The sequence below is a fragment of the Rhincodon typus genome, chromosome 43, assembly GCF_021869965.1.
Source record: "Rhincodon typus isolate 14 chromosome 43, sRhiTyp1.1, whole genome shotgun sequence".
In the NCBI taxonomy this organism is placed as follows: Eukaryota; Metazoa; Chordata; class Chondrichthyes; order Orectolobiformes; family Rhincodontidae; genus Rhincodon; species Rhincodon typus.
In genome coordinates this window covers 1,532,997-1,552,551 of record NC_063374.1, presented here as the reverse complement: position 1 = coordinate 1,552,551, position 19,555 = coordinate 1,532,997, and the positions used below count along the sequence as shown (strand labels likewise).

Below are 19,555 nucleotides of genomic sequence, written 5' to 3'. Positions count from 1 at the left end.
ATCAGAGGACTTGTGCAGTGAGGTAGTATGGGCAGAACTCAGGAATAGGAAAGGTGAAATCACAATGCTGATGGTATGCTACATACCTCCTAACAGCCAGCAGGAGATAGAAAAGAGAATATGTAGACAGATTTTGGATAAATGTAAAAACAGCAGGGTTGTTGTGGTGGGTGATTTTAACTTTCCTTGTATTGACTGGGACTCACTCCATGCTAAAGCCTTGGATGGAGCAGAATTTGTAAGGACCATTCAGGAGGGTTTCTTGACACAATATGTAACCAGTGCAACCAGGGAGGGGGTTACACTGGACCTAGTTTTGGGAAATGAGCCTTTCCAGGTGAGTGAAGTTGCAGTGGGGGAGCATTTCAGGAGTAGTGACTGTAATACCGTGAGTTTTAAGTTACTCATGGACAGGGATAACAGCAGTCCTCGGGTGAAGGTGTTAAACTGGGGGAATTAAGAGGGTTAAACAGGGTTATGAAAAGTCATTAGCAAACAGGATTAAGGAGAATCCCAAGCCTTTTTATACATATATAAAAAGCAAGAGGGTAGCCAGGAAAAGAGTTGGCCCACTCAAGGACAAAGGAGGGAGTCTATGTGTGCAGCCAGAAGAGGTAGGTGAGGTCCTAAATGAATACTTTGTATTGGTATTCACCAAAGAGAAGGAATTGGTGGAGGATGATCTCAGGGAAAGGAGTATCAAATTTCTAAGTCAAGTTGCTATTAAAAAGGAAGAGGTGTTGTGCGTCTTAAGAAGTATTAAGATAGGTAAGTCGCAGTGTCCTGATGAGACCTATCCCAGAGTATGGAGGGAGGCAACAGAACAAATTGCTGGAGCATTGACAGACATCTTTGTATCCTCTTTCGCCACAAGTGAGGTCCCAGAGGACTGGAGGATAGCTAATGATGTCCCACTGTTTAAAAAGCATAACAGAGGTAATCCAGGAAATTACAGGCCTGTGAGCCTCACATCAGGTAGGGAAATTATTGGAAAAGAATCTCAGGGACAAAATCTATAAGCATTTAAAAGAAAATGGACTGATTAGTGATAAAAAACATGGTTTATGTGCAGGGGAGGTCGTGCCTCACTAACTTGATCGAGTTTTTTGAGGAGGTGACAAAGATGATTCACGAGGGAAAAACGGTTTCTGTTGTCTACATGGACTTTAGTAAAGCCTTTGATGAGATCCCTCATGGCAGGCTGGTGAAAAAGGTGAAGTCACATGGTATCAGGGTGAGCTGGCAAGATGGATACAGAACTGGCTTTGTCTTAGGAGACAGAGGGTAGCCATGGAAGGATACTTTTTAGAATGGAGGGCTGTGACTAGTGGTGTTACACAGGGATCAGTGCTGCGACCTCTGCTGTTCATGATCTATATAAATAATTTGGAGGAAAACATAGCTGATCTAATTAATAAGTTTGTGGACAATACAAAGATTGATGGAGCTGCAGATAGTGAGGAGGATTGTCAGAGGTTACAGCAGGATATAGATCATTTGGAGGCCGAAAAATGGTAGATGGAGTTTATTCCAGACAAATGTGAGGTGATGCATTTTGGAAGGTCAAGTACAGGTGGAAATTATACAGTGAATGGCTGAACCCTTAGGAGTATTGATATGCAGAGAGATCTGGGTGTTCAGTTCCATAGATCACAGAAGGTGGCAGCGCAGGTAGATACGGTAGTAAAAAAAGGCCTATGGCATGTTTGCCTTCATTGGCAGGGGCATTGAGTATAAGGATAGGCAAGTTATGCTGCAGATCTGTAGAACTTTAGTTAGGCCTCACTTAGAATATTGCATTCAGTTCTGGTCATCATTGTACCAGAAAGAAGTGGATGCTTTGGAGAGAGTACAGAAAAGGCTTACCAGAATGTTGCCTGGTATGGGGGATTTTAGCTATGAAGAAAGGTTGGTTAGACTGGGTTTGTTTTCATTGGAACACTGGAGGTTGAGGGGCAACCTTATAGAATTTTATAAGATTGTGAATGGCATGGATAGAATGGAAAGTATTAGGCTTTTCCCAGGGTGGAGGGGTCAATTACTAGGGGAAACAGTTTCAAAGAGTGAGGGGGTAAGTTTAAAAGAGATGCGTGAGGCAGGTTTTTCACATAAAGGGTGGTGAATGCCTGGAATGCACTGCCAGAGGTGGTGGTAACAGACACAATAGCAGTATTCAGGTAGCACCTGGATGAATACATGAATAGGAAGGGAATAGGGGGTAACGGATCCTGTAAGGGAGGATAGTTTTAATATGGAAGGGCAAACGGTGTTGGCGCAAGCTTGGAGGGCCAGAGGACCTGTTCCTGTTCTGTATTGTTCTTTGTTCTAAATGCCTTGGTGTTGGTTTTGGAACCACAGGATATGGGTTGTCTCCCCGGTGCCAGGGTCAAGGATGTCTCTGAGCGGTTGCATGAAATTCTTCAGGAGGAGGGTGAGCAGCCAGAGATTGTTGTGCACATTGGTACCAACAACACAGGCAGAAAGAGGTATGAAGTCCTGTGGAGTTAGTACAGGGAGTTAGGAAAGGGGCTGAAAAGCAGTTCTTCAAGGGTAGTAATCACTGGATTATGACCAGTGCCATGGGTTAATGAGGCAAGGAATAGTAAGATATGACAGATGAATGTGTGGCTAAGAAGCTGGTGCAGAGGGCAGGGTTTCAGGTTCTTGGATCATTGGGACCTCTTCTGGGGCAGGGGTGACCTGTACATGAGGGACAGGTTACACTTAAACAGGAGGGAACTAATATCCTCGCAGGGAAGTTCACTAGTGCTATTTGGCAGGGTTTAAACTAGAGTGGCAGGGAGTTAGGAAACAGAGCAGCAGATCAGCAAGTGGAAGGATTGAGGGGAAAGTAGATGTTTGGGCTGGTAAGTCTGAAAGGAAGGACAGGCAGACACGGGTAAATGAACACGATGGGACTGATGGGCTTAAGTGTGCTTATTTCAACATAAGGAGTTGGGGCAGCACAGCAGCTCAGCGGTTAACACTACTGCCTCACAGTACCAGGGACCCAGGTTCAATTCCAGCCCTGGGTGATTGTCTGTGTGGAGTCTGCACATCCTCCCTGTATCTGCGTTTCCTCCAGGTGCTCTGCTTTCTTCCCACAGTCCAAAGATGTGCAGGTTATGTGGATTGGCCATGCTAAATTACCCATAGTGTCTGGGGTGGGAACTGCAGGAATAGGGTAGGGAGTGGGTCTGGGTGGAATGTTCTTTAGAGGGTTGGTGTGGACTCAATGGGCCAAATGGCCTGCTTCTGCACTGTAAGGATTCTATGAATGAGAATTATAGGTAAGGCAGATGAGCTTTAGAGCCTGGATCCGTACATGGAACTGTGATGTTGTGGCCATTGCAGAGACTTAGTTGAGAGGGGGTCAGGCCTGGCTGCTCAACATTCCAGGGTTTCATTCTTTTAGACAAGATAGAGAGGGAGGTAAAAGAGGTGGAAGATTTGCATTACTAATCAGGGAGAATGTCACATCTGTACTCAGACAGGACATACTGAGGCAATATGGTAGAGCTCAAAAATAAGAAGGGTGCAATCATTCTGACAGGATTATACTACAGACACCCCAACAGTCAATGAGACATTGAGGAACAAATTTGTAGCCAGATTATGGAAAAATGCAATAACAACAGGGTTGTCATAGCGAGTAACTTTAAATTCCCCAATATTGACTGAGACTTCCTTAGAGCAAAAGGCTTAGACAAGGCAGAATATGTTAGGTGCATCCAAGTGGGTTTCTTGAAACAGTATGTGGATAGTCCAACTAAAGGAAGGGCCATGCTAGACCTTATAATGGCTAATGAGACTGTCCAGATGACTGACCTTTCAGTGGGAGACCATTATGGAAACAGCAATCACAACTCCTTAAGTTTTAAAATAGCTATGAATAAGGATAAGTCAGAACCTTGTGGGAAGGTACTAAACTGGGGGAGGGCAAATTACGTCAGTGTTAGGCAGGAGCTAGGGAGTGTTAATTGGGAGGAGCTGTTATTGGGCAAGTCCACATTTGACATGTGGCAGTTGTTTGAAGACCTGCTGATCAAAGCTCAGGACCGGCATGTTCCAATAAGAAAGAAGGACAGGAATGGCAAGGTAAGGCGCCCTTGGATAATGAGGGAGGTTGTGAATTTAGTCAAAAGGTAAAAAGAAGCTCATGTAAGGTTTTGGAAGCTAAAATCGGACAGGACCCGTGAGGCATATAAAGATATCAGGAAAGAACTCAAGCAGGGAATTAGGAGAGCAAGGAGGGGCCATGAAATGAGCTTAGCAAGTAGGGTTAAAGAGAGTCCCAAGGCATTCTACACATACATTAAAAAACAAGAGGATAACTAGAGAGAGGGCAGGACCACTCAAGGATAAAGGAGGGAAATTATGCTTGGAGGCAGAGGATATGGGCAGGATCCCAAAGTGAGTACTTTGCATTGGTATTCATTCAGGAGAAGGATATGGAGGATCGTGAGATTAGTGTGGAACATGCTAATATACTCGGGCAATTTGTGATAAAGAAAGAATGGTGTTTGGTCCCTTGAAGAGCATTAAGGTGGATAAGGTGGTATCTACCCCAGAGGCAAAAGAGGGACTGGGGCCCTTAACCAAGATTTTTGTATCCTCACTAGCCACTGGAGGGGTCCCGGAGAACTGGTGAGTAGTTCATATTATTCCTCTGTTCGAGAAGGGAAATAGGATAATCCAAGAAACTACAGACCAGTGAGTCTTACATTGGTGGTTGGGTAGCTATTGGACAGAATTCTGAGGGAAAGGATGTATGCGCATTGGAAAAGCATGGCCTAATTAGGGATAGTCAGCATGACTTTGTGCGGGGCAGGCTACATCTTACTAACTTTTTTGTTTACATGGATTTTAGTAAGGCTTTTGACAAAGTCCCTCATGGCAGCCTCATCCAGAAGGTTAAGATGCATGGGATTCACTGTGACTTGGCCGCTTCGAATCAGCATTGGCTTAGCCATTGAAGACAGAGGATAATAGTGGAAGGGTGTTTTTCAGGCTGGAGGTCTGTGACTAGTGGTGTTCCGCAAGGATCCATACTGGGACCTCTGTTGTATGCATAAATGATTTGGTTGAAAATGCAGATGGGTGGGTTAGTAAGTTTGCAGGTGATAAATGAATAGTGTAAAAGGTGATCAAAGGATACAGTGGGATATAGATCAGTTGCAGATATGGGTGGAGAAATGGCAGATAGAGTTTAATCCTGCTAAGTGTGAGGTGCTGCACTTTCAGAGATCAAATGTTAAGATAAAGTATACAGTCATGGCAGAACACTGAACAGCACCAATGGACAGCAGGATCTTGGGGTTCAAGTCCATAGCTCCCTGAAAATGGCCACACAAGTAGTTAGGTGGTAAAGAAGGCATATGTATGCTTGCTTTTATTGGTCAGGGAATGGAGTACAAGACTCAAGATGTCATGTTGCACCTTTATAAGACTTTGGTTAGGCTGCACTTAAGGGTATTGTGTTCAATTCTGGTCGCCACATTACAGGAAGGATGTGGAGGCTTTGGAGAGGGTGCAGAAGAGGTTTACTAGGATGCTGCATGGATTAGAGGGTATGAGTTGTAAGGAGAGGCAGAAAACTACAGGAGACCATATTGTGAGCAGCGAACACAGTCACCTAGATTGAGTGAAGTGCAGGTAAATCACTGCTTCACCTGGAAAGTGTATCCGGAAACTTGGATAGTGAGGAGGAAGTAAACAGGCTGGTGTTACACCTTCAGCGAAATCGTGGGAAGGTGCTGCAGGGCTGTGAGGCGTGAACCAAGGTGTTCTTGAGGGAATGGTCCCTGTGGAAGTTTGACAAGGGAGAGGAGGGAAATATGTGTCTGGAGGTGGAAGAAATAGCGGCTAATGATCATTTGGATGAGGAAGCTGGTGGAATGGTAGGTGAGGACGAGAGGGGCCCTATTGATGTTGTGTGAAGAAGACAGGGAGTGAGGGCCAAAATGCCTCCTACTTTCTTCAGATCAAATGGGTGGCCATGGGTAACCCCATGAGCCCCAGCTATGCCTGCATTTGTGGGATATGTGGAACATTCCTCATTCCAGTCCTACTCTGCACTCCCACCCACAACTCTTTCTCCAGTACATTAATGGCATCATTGACGCTGATACCCTCTCTTGTCCGGAATTGAAAAAAATGTATCTGCTTATTTCCAATTTCGTTATCGCTCTCACCTTCACTTGGCCCATCTCTGACTCCTCTCATTCCAAGATGTATCTGTTTCCATTTCTGGGGATAGACTGGCTATCAATATCCATTACAAAGCCATCAACTCCCACATTACTTCGACTCACACCCTGCTTCCTATAAAGACTCAATTCCCATTTGGGAGTTCCTCCATCACTGTTGTTTCTTTGACAAGGAGGCTTCTGAAATGTCCACCTTCTTCCTCAATCTACCATGACTGACAAGACCCTCAGCCAGGTTTGACCCGTTCCCTGCTCTGCCACCCTCACTCCCTCTTTTCCTTCCCACAACAGCGATGAGGGTCCTCCTCATCCTCATCCAAAGGATCATTAGCTGCCATTTCTACCACCTCCAAACACATAAACCCTTCCTCTCTCTTGTCAGCATTCTGCAGGGACTGTTCCTTCCGGGTCACCCTGGTCCACTCTTCCTTCACTCCCAACACCACCTCACACCCTCCATGGCACCATCCCATGAAATCACAGGATATGCAACATCTGCCCGTTTACTTCCTCCACACACCTTCCAGGTGAAACAGTGATTTACATGCACTTCACTCAATCCAGTCTACTGTATTTGCTGCTCACAATATGGTCTCCTCTACATTGGGAGGTCGAAGCGCATATTGAGCGACTGCTTTGCAGAACACCTACATTCTGTCTGCAAAAATGACCCTGAGCTTCTGGTTGCCCATCACTTCAACACACCACCATGGGTCCCTGAAAGACTGCAGTGAAGATTTACCAGAATGGTTCTAGGGATGAGGGAGTTATCCATGAGGTTTGGTTGATGCTGTTGTTCTTGGAGAAAAGGAGTTGAGAGGAAATCGGATACATATTCAGAGAAGGTGGACAATGAAAAGCTGATCCCATATGCTAATTGTACAAAGACAAGGGGAAAACAATTTAAAGTATCCAGAAAGGCAGAGTGGAACATGAAGAAAAATTTCTTTATGCAGGGTGTAGAAATAATCTTGCAGTCTATGAGTGTGGTGAAAACAGTGACGTTGCAAAATTTCAAAAGAAAATTAGATGGGAACTTGTAGGGTTTATCGGGTTAGATCAGGGCAATGGCATTGAGGGATTCTATGATTCTAGAGTGGCCTGCTCAACTCAGAATATGCAAAAATTTGATGAGTTGAATGGCTTCCTTTTCTGCCCTAATGGCTCTAAGATCTATAGGGAACAATTCCAGCTGCTCTGACCCTTCTAAGTAACCAAAGTCCCTCATCCATGCTGTAATGCCCTGCATTCCCTTGACAAACTGCAGCAGTGCCCTAAAGTGCAAGGCCTATAGATAGGGCTCCTTTCTAGAGGAATCAAATGAAAAGCAGGAAACCTCTGTTCAACTAGTACTGGGTACTAGGTACATGGTACTGGGAGCACTGCCAACATTTGCAATTTATATTTAGAGAAAGGAAATAGGGGGAATCGAAGAGATGCCACGAAGATTCTAAAGATAGTGTTAGAAATGAGAGCATTTAGCTCTCAGGATAGGCTGGGGAGCTTTGCTCTATAAAATACTGAATGGCAACTTGACGGAAGTCTTTAGGATGATGGAGTGTTTCAATAAACCAATAGAAGTTTTCTCTTGAAACTCCTTTATCTAGTGTTATGAACCAGACCAGACCAAACACCACCCCCAGGCCCTGCCAAGAGTACGTCGGAAGATAGCCTAGACCCTAACTTTTATGTCTTTTTTAAAAGGCAGGTATAAGGCGCTGTGTTCCAGATACAATTCAATTGGTCCACCACTAAGCTTTAATCAAAACACACTTTATTCTTATAACACAGTTAAAATACATTGAAAAGAGTTGGCATGACTTTACTCTATTGAAATACTTAACAAAATAATGTATTATTCAACCGCTAATCATTGAGTGTTCCAATATAGGTAGTATCCCATAAACACACCCTTGGCAAAGGCAATTCGGCAACATAATTATTATTCTCACATGCTGTCTCTCTCCAGTCCAGTAAAGAAATACCGAAAGAAGAAATCTGCCCCTTTTGATCATTAAGAGGAGGCCTCTCTAAGACTTCACTTCAGCAGCAGTGAACTCAAGCTTTCAGTTCCAGCAGCCAGCTAAAATGTACTCAACCAACTAAAACTATAGTTTTCTGGGTCTGTGTGCACCTGACCCTGTCCACTCATGGTTCTTTTGTCTTACTTAAAAAAAATCCAGACAGAACTCAAAGCAGTTTATCAACTGCCTGTCTGAAAGAGACATTTCAACACCACTGAGACAATACCCCTTTGCAAGAGAAACAGGACAGAACACACCTCTCAAAGGGATAGTAGGAACTGCCGATGCTGGAGAATCTGAGATAACAAGGTGTAGAGCTGGATGAACACAGCAGGCCAAGCAGCATCAGAGGAGCAGGAAAGCTGACGTTTCGGGTCTAGACCGTTCTTCAGAAATGGGGGAGGGGAAGGGGATTCTGAAATAAATAGGGAGAGAGGGGGAGGCGGATAGAAGATGGATAAAGGAGAAGATAGGTGGAGAGGAGACAGATAGATCAAAGAGGAGGGGTTGGAGCCAGTAAAGGTGAATGTAGGTGGGGAGTTAGGGAGGGGATAGGTCGGTCCAGGGAGGACGGACAGGTCAAGGAGGCGGGATGAGGCTAGTGGGTAGGAGATGGGGGTGGGGCTTGAGGTGGGAGGAATGGTTAGGGAGGCGGGGACAAGTTGGGCTGGTTTTGGGATGTGGTCGGGGGAGGGGAGATTTTGAAGCTTGTGAAGTCCACATTGATACCATTAGGCTGCAGGGTTCCCAAGTGAAATATGAGATGCTGTTCCTGCAGCCTTCGGGTGGCATCATTGTGGCAATGCAAGAGGCCCAGGCTGGACATGTCGTCCAAGGAGTGGGAGGGGGAGTTGAAATGGTTCGCGACTGGGAGGTGCAGTTGTTTGTTGCGAACCGAGCGTAGGTGTTCCACAAAGTGGTCCCCAAGCCTCCGCCTGATGTCCCCGATGTAGAGGAGGCCACAACAGGAACAGCGGATACAGTATACCACATTATTGGATGTGCAGGTGAACATTTGTTTGATGTGGAAGGTCTTCTTAGGGCCTGGGATGGGGGTGAGGGGGGATGTGTGGGGGAAGGTGTAGGGGCAGGTGTAGCAAGTGCGCCTCTTTGACCTGTCTGTCACCTCTCCACCTATCTTCTCCTTTATCCATCTTCTATCCGCCTCCCCCTCTCTCCCTATTTATTTCAGAATCCCCTTCCCCTCCCCCATTTCTGAAGAAGGGTCTAGACCCGAAACGTCAGCTTTCCTGCTCCTCTGATGCTGCTTGGCCTGCTGTGTTCATCCAGTTCTACACCTTGTTATCACACCTCTCAAAGGCACAGTTCTCGTCACACCAGCAGGCGATGAGTATGTGGAACTCGCTACCGTAGAGAGTGGTTGAGGTAAACAGCATTAGTACATTTAATGGAAGCTAGATACAAACACGAGGGAGAAAAGATTGGAAAAATATGATGACAGAGAATCATGAAGAGGGGTGGGTGGAAGTTCATGTGGAACCTAACTATTGACAGAGACCATTTGAGCCAATCGGCCTTGCTGGAGACTGTGGAACACAGACAAATTATTTATTTCACATCTACCTGCAGTGGGAAGAAAAACACTATTTATTATCCAGGACAAAATAAGCATACTTCATTTCAGTGGAAATGTGCACTCCCACGCTCGAAGAGCATCAGGCTTATTGGAAGCTAGGTGGTGAGACTGGCAGAAAGAAACTCCTCCGTATCACCCACTGTGAGAATGAACAATAGTTCACTCCTGGGTGTGATTTACAGCAGTGGCAATAGCAGAATCCAACCCCTGTGATCCCTTGCGAATTCGTTGGTGTTTCAGCAGATGCCACAACCGAGTGAACCGCATCCCACACACAGAGCAGGCGAAAGGCTTCTTCCCCGTGTGAACTCGCTGGTGTGTCCGCAGGTTGGTTAACCGAGTGAATCCTTTCCCACATGTGGAGCAGGTGAATGGCCTCTCCCCGGTATGAACTAGCTGGTGTGAAAGCAGGTTGGAGGAATCACTGAACCCCTTCCCACACACGGAGCAGGCAAATGGCCTCTCCCCAGTGTGAATGCGCTGGTGTCTCAGCAGGCTGGATGAATAAGGGAATCCCTTCCCACATTTGGAGCAGGTATAGGGTCTTTCTCCAGTGTGACTTCGCCGATGAGTTTCCAGCCTTGATGGGGTAATGAATCCCTTCCCACAGTCCCTGCATTTCCAGGGCTTCTCCCCACTGTGATTGCAGTTATGCTGTAACAATTCAGATGATTGGCTAAAGCCTCGTCCACACACAGAACATGTGAATGGTTTCTCTCCATTGTGAAAGGGGCTTTTTCCCTCCATGTTCAACATGTGATGATATTCAGATAATGATTTATTGGGAGACTGTCAGATTCTGATTTGGTTTGTTTTTCCTGGTTACAAATACCCTGTGAAATTGAGGTAAAACAGAAAAATGGAATGAGAGAAACACATCAAAACATAAAGACTAGTTGTGAAATTGAGCTAAATGAATCTGAACATTCATGGGTATGGTAGTATGAATAGTGACCAGGAAAGTGCCAGATTGTCATAAAAACGCAATGTGTTCACCAACATCCATTAGGGAGTGGAATCTGACATCCGGTCTGGACCTACACAAGACTCTGGCTTTTATGCCAGGAGGTGGGAGGATGGGGATTGGGGGGAGGGGGTGGAGAAGAGACAGAGAGAAAGGTAACTGAAATTGCGGGGGGGTTTGCTGAAAGAGGTAGAAATTATATAATTACAACTTAACCACATCAATGAAAGAATCTCCAAAACCCTAAACCTCCCCCACCTTGAGGGAAGGACGTTCTGGCTACGGAGGGAATACAAAGGTTTACCAGACAAATTCCTGGGATGGCAGGTCTGATATTTAAAGAGGACTATATTCATTGGAGCTTAGATGTATGAAGGCTAAATCTCACAGAAGCCAATATAATTCAAGTCACAGAGTCACACAGCATGGAAACAGATCCTTCGGTCCAACACATCCATGCCAACCAGGTTTCCTAAACTCAACTAGTCCCATCTGCCTGTGTTTGGCCCATATCCCTCTAAATCTTTCCTATCCATGTACCTGTCCAAATGTCTTTTAAATGTTGCAATTTGTAACTGTCTCCACCACGTCCTCTGGCAGCTTGTTCCAAAAATGCACCAGCCTCTGTGTAAAAATGTTGCTCCACAGTGAAAACCCATCTGGTTCACTAATATCTTACCTTTTTTAAAAAAAGGGAAACCTGCCATTCTTAACCAGTCCTAGCTACATGTGAAACAGAAACAGAGAATGCTGGAGAACTCAGCACGTCTAGCATCATCTGCGGAGGGACAGAGAGTAACAAAGTCTACTGTCCCCCTTCTTCAGAACCTCATTGCTGTATTTATTGGTGCTAAATCACAAACTATAGCTTCTGGAATGCCATAGCTACATCTTGTTACATGATTAGACAGGGTAAATATAGGGAGGATGTACTCAATGACCAGGTCATCCAGAACCAGGGGTCACAGGCTAAGGAAATGGATAGGCTATTTCGGACTAAGAGGAGGAGAAATTTTGACTGCTTTCAGGAAAGTATAATTCTCAGAACTAAAGGGATCAAAGGGTACGGGCGAAAGTGGGAACAGAGTGCTGAGTAGGATGATCACTCAAGATTATATTCAATGGCACAGCAGGCTTGAGGGACAGAATGGCCTTCTTCTAGTTCCTATTTTCTAAGTCTCTACAATAGCAGGTCTTTCATCTTCACTACCTCCAAGTCACACAACATCTTGGCTTGCCTGGCATCCAGTACTGGATGAACAGAAACTTCCTCCCTTTAAATACTGGGAAGACAAATGTCAACCTTGAGTGTTTGTGCCTTCAGCTGCCAAGGCCGTAAACTATGGAATTTCCTTTCTAAATCTCTCCACTTTTTGACCTCATTCTCCTCCTTAAAACAAACCACTTTGAGCTGTTGATCACCTGTCGTAATATCTCCTTATGTGATGGATAACTCAAAGGCAAGTCAAATAAAACAGAGAACTGTAGGTGCTAGAGATCTCAAACAAGCAAAAACAGCAATTGTTGGAGTAATTCAGCAGATCTGGCAGCTATTGTGGAGAGAACACAGGGCTAACATTTCAAGTCCTGTGGACCCTTCTTTAGACAATTGTCTGCTACAATGGTTGACAGGGTCCTTAGCCATGTCTGATCCATTTCCCACACTTCCACTCTCACTTGTTTTCTTTCCTCTCACAACAATACGATTTCCCTGGTCCTGATTTTCCGTCCCACCAACCTCTGCATCGAAAAGACCATAAGCCACCATAGCAGGCAATAGCCAACAGCGCTAGGAGGGCAAAATCACATCACATACACCACCCCTTATGACGTCCAACAACTAAGAGATATAGCCAAGTGCATAATGGATTGTCAGCCTGGGGATGACACCCAAGAGGTGTTAAAAACGTGTATCAAATACTTAAGTACTTAATACATTAATGGAGCTTTATACAGCTCCAAGTGTTTCTGCTGTATCTTCCTTTAATTATATTCTATTGTCTCAGAGATGGGTGACAGAATTTGGTGCTCCTGGGTAGGCATCGTTAAGAGGCAGGTTTAAGTTACTCCGACGCCGGACGTAGTAACCTTGGAATTTTCCAACACCCTGCCTAAACTCAAATTAAAAGGTGAACTGCCCCATATGACAGCCAGGATTTAAGTTGGTGCTTGGAGGGAAGACATGGAAATTACGCTGTGAGAAAAGACACAAAGAGAACAGCTGACACACTGAACAAATTAGCACTAACAGAGAATGGTTGGTCTAGAGACTCTGACTGGAGAGGATTTCTCTAACAGTACGTGGCCGGGAAATGACTGAATTACTGTGAGGATACTGCAGGACTGGTTATGGAAACGCATGGAGACACTGTCTGGAGGATAAAATGGGAAAAAGGAACTGCAAGGAAGTGCAGTAAGTGGTAGCAGTAGGCTGTATGTTGGAGACTGGGCAGAAAGTCAGCAGCAAGAGCTTAAGTTGTGATAAAGGTAGCCAAGTTTAGAGAAGATATAAAGGGATTGACCGAGAAGGTCAGGAATTTACAAAGCCAGAAAGATATAGATCACGTGCATATGAACCAGTATCAAATGCAGTGTGAGAAATTGATGATGGAAAAAGGAAAAAAGCAAAGAGGAAATGAAAGGGCTCATGTGCAGACAGAAGGGTTAAAGAAACAGTGTAAAGGTTTGAAAACGGCTATGAATGTAGTGTATAAGTCAGCACAGGAGCAAAAGGGGACCTCAGGTGATCATATGAAATGTACAAATACAGAAGTTACTGGGATAATACATGAGTTTGCAACCCAACCCTTTCAGAAGGGATGGGAAGAAGATGACAACATTGACTGAGGAGGGCTGGCAGACAAAGCAAAAGCACCCCGACATCATATATATCACCCCTTATGATGTTCAACAGCTAAGAGATATAGCCAAGTGTATAGGGGATTGTCAGCCTGGGGACAACCTCTGGGAATTATTCCAAGCTACCCACAAGCAGCGAACCATACAGGAGTTAGATGATGAGGAAGAGAAAAAAATTAATACTGATGTATTATACATTCAGTCTTGCCTGAGCCACAAAATGCAGGAGGGGGGACACTATATGAATTAAAAGAAGCTATACTGATGTAGCTGCTTTTGTTGCAAGGCTGTGGCTAGTATTCCAGAGTGTATTTGGCCCAGGGCTAGACCGGCAAAATTTGACTGCACCTTTTGAGAATTGGTGGTCCATACACTACTGTCCCATGGGACAGAGGAGTCATGAAAAGTATATGACATGCTTGACCTCTCTGACAACACACTGAGGCACGGCTGTTGAGGACAACGGTCAGATCTTAGGATATGAGAGGATATAAAGCACAGGGAGGATGAATGGCACTTCTTAGAAATCAAGGGGAAGCATGAAGAAATGAAGTAAAGGGACCAGTCCTAAGGGGACAACCACTGCCCTATCAAATGGTAGGAAGGAGAAGCAGGCACGGACGAGGAGTCCTCCCTGTGGCCACAGGGAGTGGTAGGACCCCTAGGGGCTCATGGAAGTGTCTAAATTGTGGCAAAGGGCACTATGCCACAGATCAGCACTATGCCAAGCCCTCAGAGGGGTGGGACGAATCAGATGCAGGCCAACCTATTCCAGCAGAAGGACCCCAGCTCATGCTACAAAACAATGTGCAACCAACTGAGGCAACATGTGGGCTGTACCCCAACCCACAATGATGGTTAAGGCCTCTCTAATATGGATGTACGATGCAAAATGGGATGGGACACAGGGAGGCTCTTCGTGAACGGTAGGGTAGGAGGCTGCCCTACTGCTAGGAGGCAGTCCCGCACCTCCCTGAACATATCCATTGTAAACAGCGATGATAGGAAAATGAAACAGAAGTAATCTTGAGTGGCTTTACTGGACATTCTCAAGTAGGACAAGTGACTGAAACAAGTAAGCTGCAAGTCATTGTGGACTCGATGCGCCAAATGGCCTTCTTCCACATCAAAGGGATTCTATGATCCTATGAAACTAGGAACATATCCTGGGAAGTGATTACATTGCCAGAGCAGGACTGTGCTTTGATCTGGTGAACTGAATGATATGGCAAATGATGGGAATATGTAAGGAGCAGTTTCTTGCTGAAATCCCTGCAAACAGTATAAGGACAGTGTGTGTATGATGGGAGAAATGTGGATCAGTCCTACCGACCCGGGTCAGGACCTGACAGAACAAGGAATTATTGGAAGAAACCAGGAGGCGTTTGCCAAACATGACTGTGGACAGATGCAAGGGGAGGTGTGTGAACAGGGGCCAGCTCCAAAGCCTCAAAGGCAGTATGGATTTCCCAAGCAGGCTGATTTTTGTGTAGAAAGGTAGCGCAAAGCCTGACAGCACAAAGGGTGTTAAGGTGAGATGCCTCTACGAACATTTCACCTATTTGGCTGGTAAAGAAACCTGATGAGAGTTGACAACTGATTATCAAGAACTAAATAAGGTAACAACCTTAACGGCATCTACAGTGGCTATTAGTCTCGAAACCATGATTAAACAAACAGAATATGCACAGTGATTTACAATGTTGAATATAAGTAATGGATTTTGGTCAATCCCCTTGACTAAAGAGTGCCAGTATAAATTTGCACTTACCTTTAAGGGACAGCAATATATGTGAACAGCTTTGCCAAGGGGATTTCACAATTCCACATCAATATTTCATGAACACTTAAGCAATGGGTTGCAGATTTTCCCTAGCCAGACTGCCTGAAACAGTATGTTAATGATTTGCTTTTGCAAACAGGGACCAAACAGGAGCATTATCAGCTCCTGAATGAATTGTTGCAACTACTGAAGGAGGTTGGGTTGAAAGTGAACCCGAAAAAGGCTCAGATAATGAGGCAGGAACTAAGTTACTTAGGAGTGGTACTAACACTCGGAAAAAAAGATAAACAACAAATTGAAACAGCAGCTAGTCTTCATATCTCCATAGATGTGTAGGGATTAAGATTGTTTCTGCGCATGATTGGGCATTGTAGAGACAATATTGATGGTTTTGCCATAAAGGGAGCTCCACTAACGATGTTACTGAAGAAAACTGCCCTGAGAATGAAAGCCAGAACACATACATGCAATATTAACTTAGAAACAGGACTTGGCGAGTGCTCCTGCCCTAAAAATCCCAAACCCAACTGAACCATTCTCCTTGGAGGTAGCTACAACAGATTCTACAATCTTGGCAAAATCACTATAGGAAGTACATGGTCAGTTATGCCTCATGAATACTCATCCCATTAGAATAAGGGTATACTACATGCAAAGATACTTCTTGGCAGTGTTTTGGGCGGTACAGCATTTTACCTACATTGGGTTGAACCGACTGACAATTTTGATGGAGCATAATAATGTATTTATTAATGACAGCACTGTGAGCCAGAATAGAATTGCTAGACAGACACTGTTATTACAAGGAAGAAACACAAAGGTAAAGAGGCTTACGAGCATTATGTTAGCCGATAGATTGGTTTGCCGGGAACACCCCATGAGTGTCAACTGGTGGTAGCAAATGATCATAAGGAACCACTTATATCAAAAAGGATGGGGTAGGATGAGTAATCATAGAAACAGCAAAGGAGTAATAAATAATGCCCAAAGCCAAAGACGCGAAAACTGTCAAGAAACTAACTCACCTTCAAAATCCTCCCGAAAGGGAACATAGAAAAAGCTGCGAGATTTACATGGAAGACAAGCAGGGTCAAGGGCTGTTGGTGAAGAATAGCAACCACAGAGGAGATAGAAGCCCAGAAGGAAAAGGAAGCTGCCCCTATTGATCTGGCAGCTGAGCAATGAAAGGATAAGGAGCTACAAATGATACTAGAAGGAAGAGAGTCTGATCAATACTCATAGGGGCATAGACGTGAAGGAAGATGTAATGCCATGTGAACAGAGGCTTGTGGTACCTAAGGCAGATTGAAATCAGATGATTCATTGGTACCACAATATATACGGACACAAAGGGGTGGAGAACACTTTGGATAGATTAAAGGAGGTATGTTGGTGTCCATGAATAAAAGGAGATGTGGGATCTTACATACCTACCTGCATCCTGCATTCAGCAAACCTATCTGCAAGGATGTTGGTTCCAATGTGGCTCAGATGCAGACTGTTCTGTTCGTACATGTCCCACCTTCCACCAAAACGGTCCCAGTGATCCAGGAACATAAACCCTCCATCTTGCACCAACTCTTGAGCCACACATTCATCTGCCTATTTTCCCATTTCTGTACCGCTAGCACTTGGCACTGGGAGTAATCCAGAAATTATGACCATTGAGGTCCTGCTTTTTAATTTGCTGTCTAGGTCTCTGAATTCTTGATGCAAGTTCTCATTCCTCATTTGCCCAAATCATTGGTACCATCATGTACCACAACCACTACCTCATCACCTTCCCCTTTTAAGACACCGTGCAGCCATTCAGTGACACCAGGGAAGCAACAGACAATCCCAGAATCATGTCTTCGGCCACAGAAATGCCTGTCTGCTCCCCTGACTAAAGAATCCCCTATCATTATTGCTCTTCCTTTCTTCGTCCCTCCACCCCCTGTACAGTCAGGCTGCTTGTGGTGCCAGAAGCTTGGCTCTGAATGCATTCCTCTGAGGTACCAGCACTCACATCAGATTCCAAAATGGAATACTTGTTCGTGAATGGGATCCCAGGGGACTCCTGCACTACCTACCTGTTCTTTCTGTACTGTCTGATGGTCGTCCATTCCCTTCTTTCCTCTAGTTCCTTCAGCAGTGGTGTGACCACCTCTCCACGTAACGCTCAGCCTTGCGGCTGCGCTGTGGTGTTTCTGACTGTTGCTCAAGCCCCAAGACCCAGAGCTCCAGCTTTTGCAGCTGGGAGCGCTTCCTGCACATGCGGTCGTGTATGACACTGGTAAGCATCTATGAATCCCCAAGTGACAAGCTACACATTCTACTCGGTTGGCCTCTCCTGATATCTCTTAAAATTACAATTGATGCCTTAGACTAGAATTGTTAGACTTATTCTATTTGACTTCCTATTCTATCACTAAAGTTATGAAAAGGTTAACTGCAACTAAGTTCTCACTGGTCTAAATCTGTAGGATAAGAAAGGATTAACCAGTAAGTGTCATGTGCCCAGTGCTCATCAATGCAGAGCTTTTGAAGTTATGATGTCAACAGCAACCGCACTGATGATACTTGCAGTGTTCCTGCAGCTTATTAGTTACTGTGTCCCTCCCTGCCTCCCAGCTGCTGCTCCTAGCTAAGTGCCCTGTAAAGACTAGGCCTATATCCGCATGTGCTACATTTAGAGGCTTACTAGGTATTGCATTCTTGCCTTCCCAGTTGCAGATGTGGGATTTGCCTGAATACTGCTCGAAGCTAAGTACCCTGTAAAGACTTCATCACAGTTGTCTGCACCTAATATATGACTCCTCCTTATTTTTTACCACAGCCTCAATATCATTATTCATTCATTGTTCCTTGCTCTCACCAGCCTTACCTTCACTCTAACAGGAACATAATGCCTCTGAACTCTTGTTATCTCACTTTTGAAAGTCTCCCACTTGTCAGTTGTCCCTTTACCTGCAAACAGCCTACTCCAATCAACTTTTGGAAGCTCCCGTCTGACACCATTAAAATTTTCCTTACTCCAATTCAGAACCGTAACTTTTATACAAGGCCTATTCTTTTCCCTTACTATTTTTAAACTAATAGAATTATGATCACTGGTTCCAAAGTGCTCACCAACTAACACTTCAATCACTTGCCCTGCCTTATTTCCCAACAGCAGGTCAAGTTTTGCTGCTTCTCTAGTAGGTACATCCACATTTTGATCAAGAAAATTTGCTTAAACACATTTAACAAATTCATCACCCCTAACACTAAGGCAGTCCCAGTCAATGTTTGGAAAATTAAAATCCCCTATGATTAAAACCCAATTATTCTTACATATATCCGAGATCTCCCTACATATTTGCTCCTCAATTTCCCTGACTACTGGGGGACCTAAGGTACAATCCTATCAAGGTGATCATTCCCTTCTTATTTCTGAGTTCCATCCATATAACTTCACTCAACAATCCCTCAGAAAGAAGTACAGCAGTAATGTTTTCCTTAATCAAAACTGCCACTCTTGTCCTCTCTTGCTTGTTGTGAAGTTGGGTAGAGTACTTGCGGAATGGCAAGCGGGAAGTTAGAATTTGGTGAATGTAAAAAGCTAGGGGCGGGAAACCATTGCATGGTCCCTTTAAAAGATGATGTGCTTTTTCTATGCTTAGAGATTTTAAAAAAGGCTGCGAGCAGCAGCTTGAAATTTTGCAAGTACACAGAGAGCACCCGAATTGAAATGTTTACATCAGAAGACGATTCAGTTGGCAGGCCAAGCAACAGTTTTTACCAAGACAACAAATTTTAAATTTAGCCAATCAATTTGAACCAGACACTTAGATACCAAATTTAAATCTCATGGTTTTGACAACAAAGGACAATCCTATTGTAAGATATTGCTATGTCAGCAAGGGTATAAAAGAAGGGACAGTTGGGCAAAGACAGGAGAGCTAACTGCCACCTGCCAGAGTTAACAGTCCACAGCTCTCAAGAGAGAATCGCTGACTCTCACAGACTCTTCTAAGTCTTAGAGAAAGCACCATCTAAAGAACAAAGGTACCCATGGCACAACTGGTGAATACTCCTGGCAGAAGAATCAACGGAGAAGGCATATAGCATTCCAGTAGACATGTAACCTGGCTGTAA

At 44.6% G+C, this 19,555-nt stretch overlaps 1 protein-coding gene across 6 annotated transcripts in view; it reads right to left on the bottom strand.

The window, feature by feature from the left end:
• The window catches only part of LOC109935798 (zinc finger protein 239-like), a 114,712-nt gene that overhangs the window by 44,446 nt on the left and 50,711 nt on the right, over window positions 1–19,555 (bottom strand). The window contains exon 1 of one of the 6 annotated variants that reach the window (XM_048619480.1): window positions 9,869–9,886. The exons of the other annotated variants lie outside the window; for them this stretch is intronic. The gene's annotated coding sequence lies outside the window, so the exon portion shown is untranslated. Of the gene's footprint in view, window positions 1–9,868; window positions 9,887–19,555 lie in introns of those variants that run through there. 6 annotated transcript variants of the gene reach the window in all.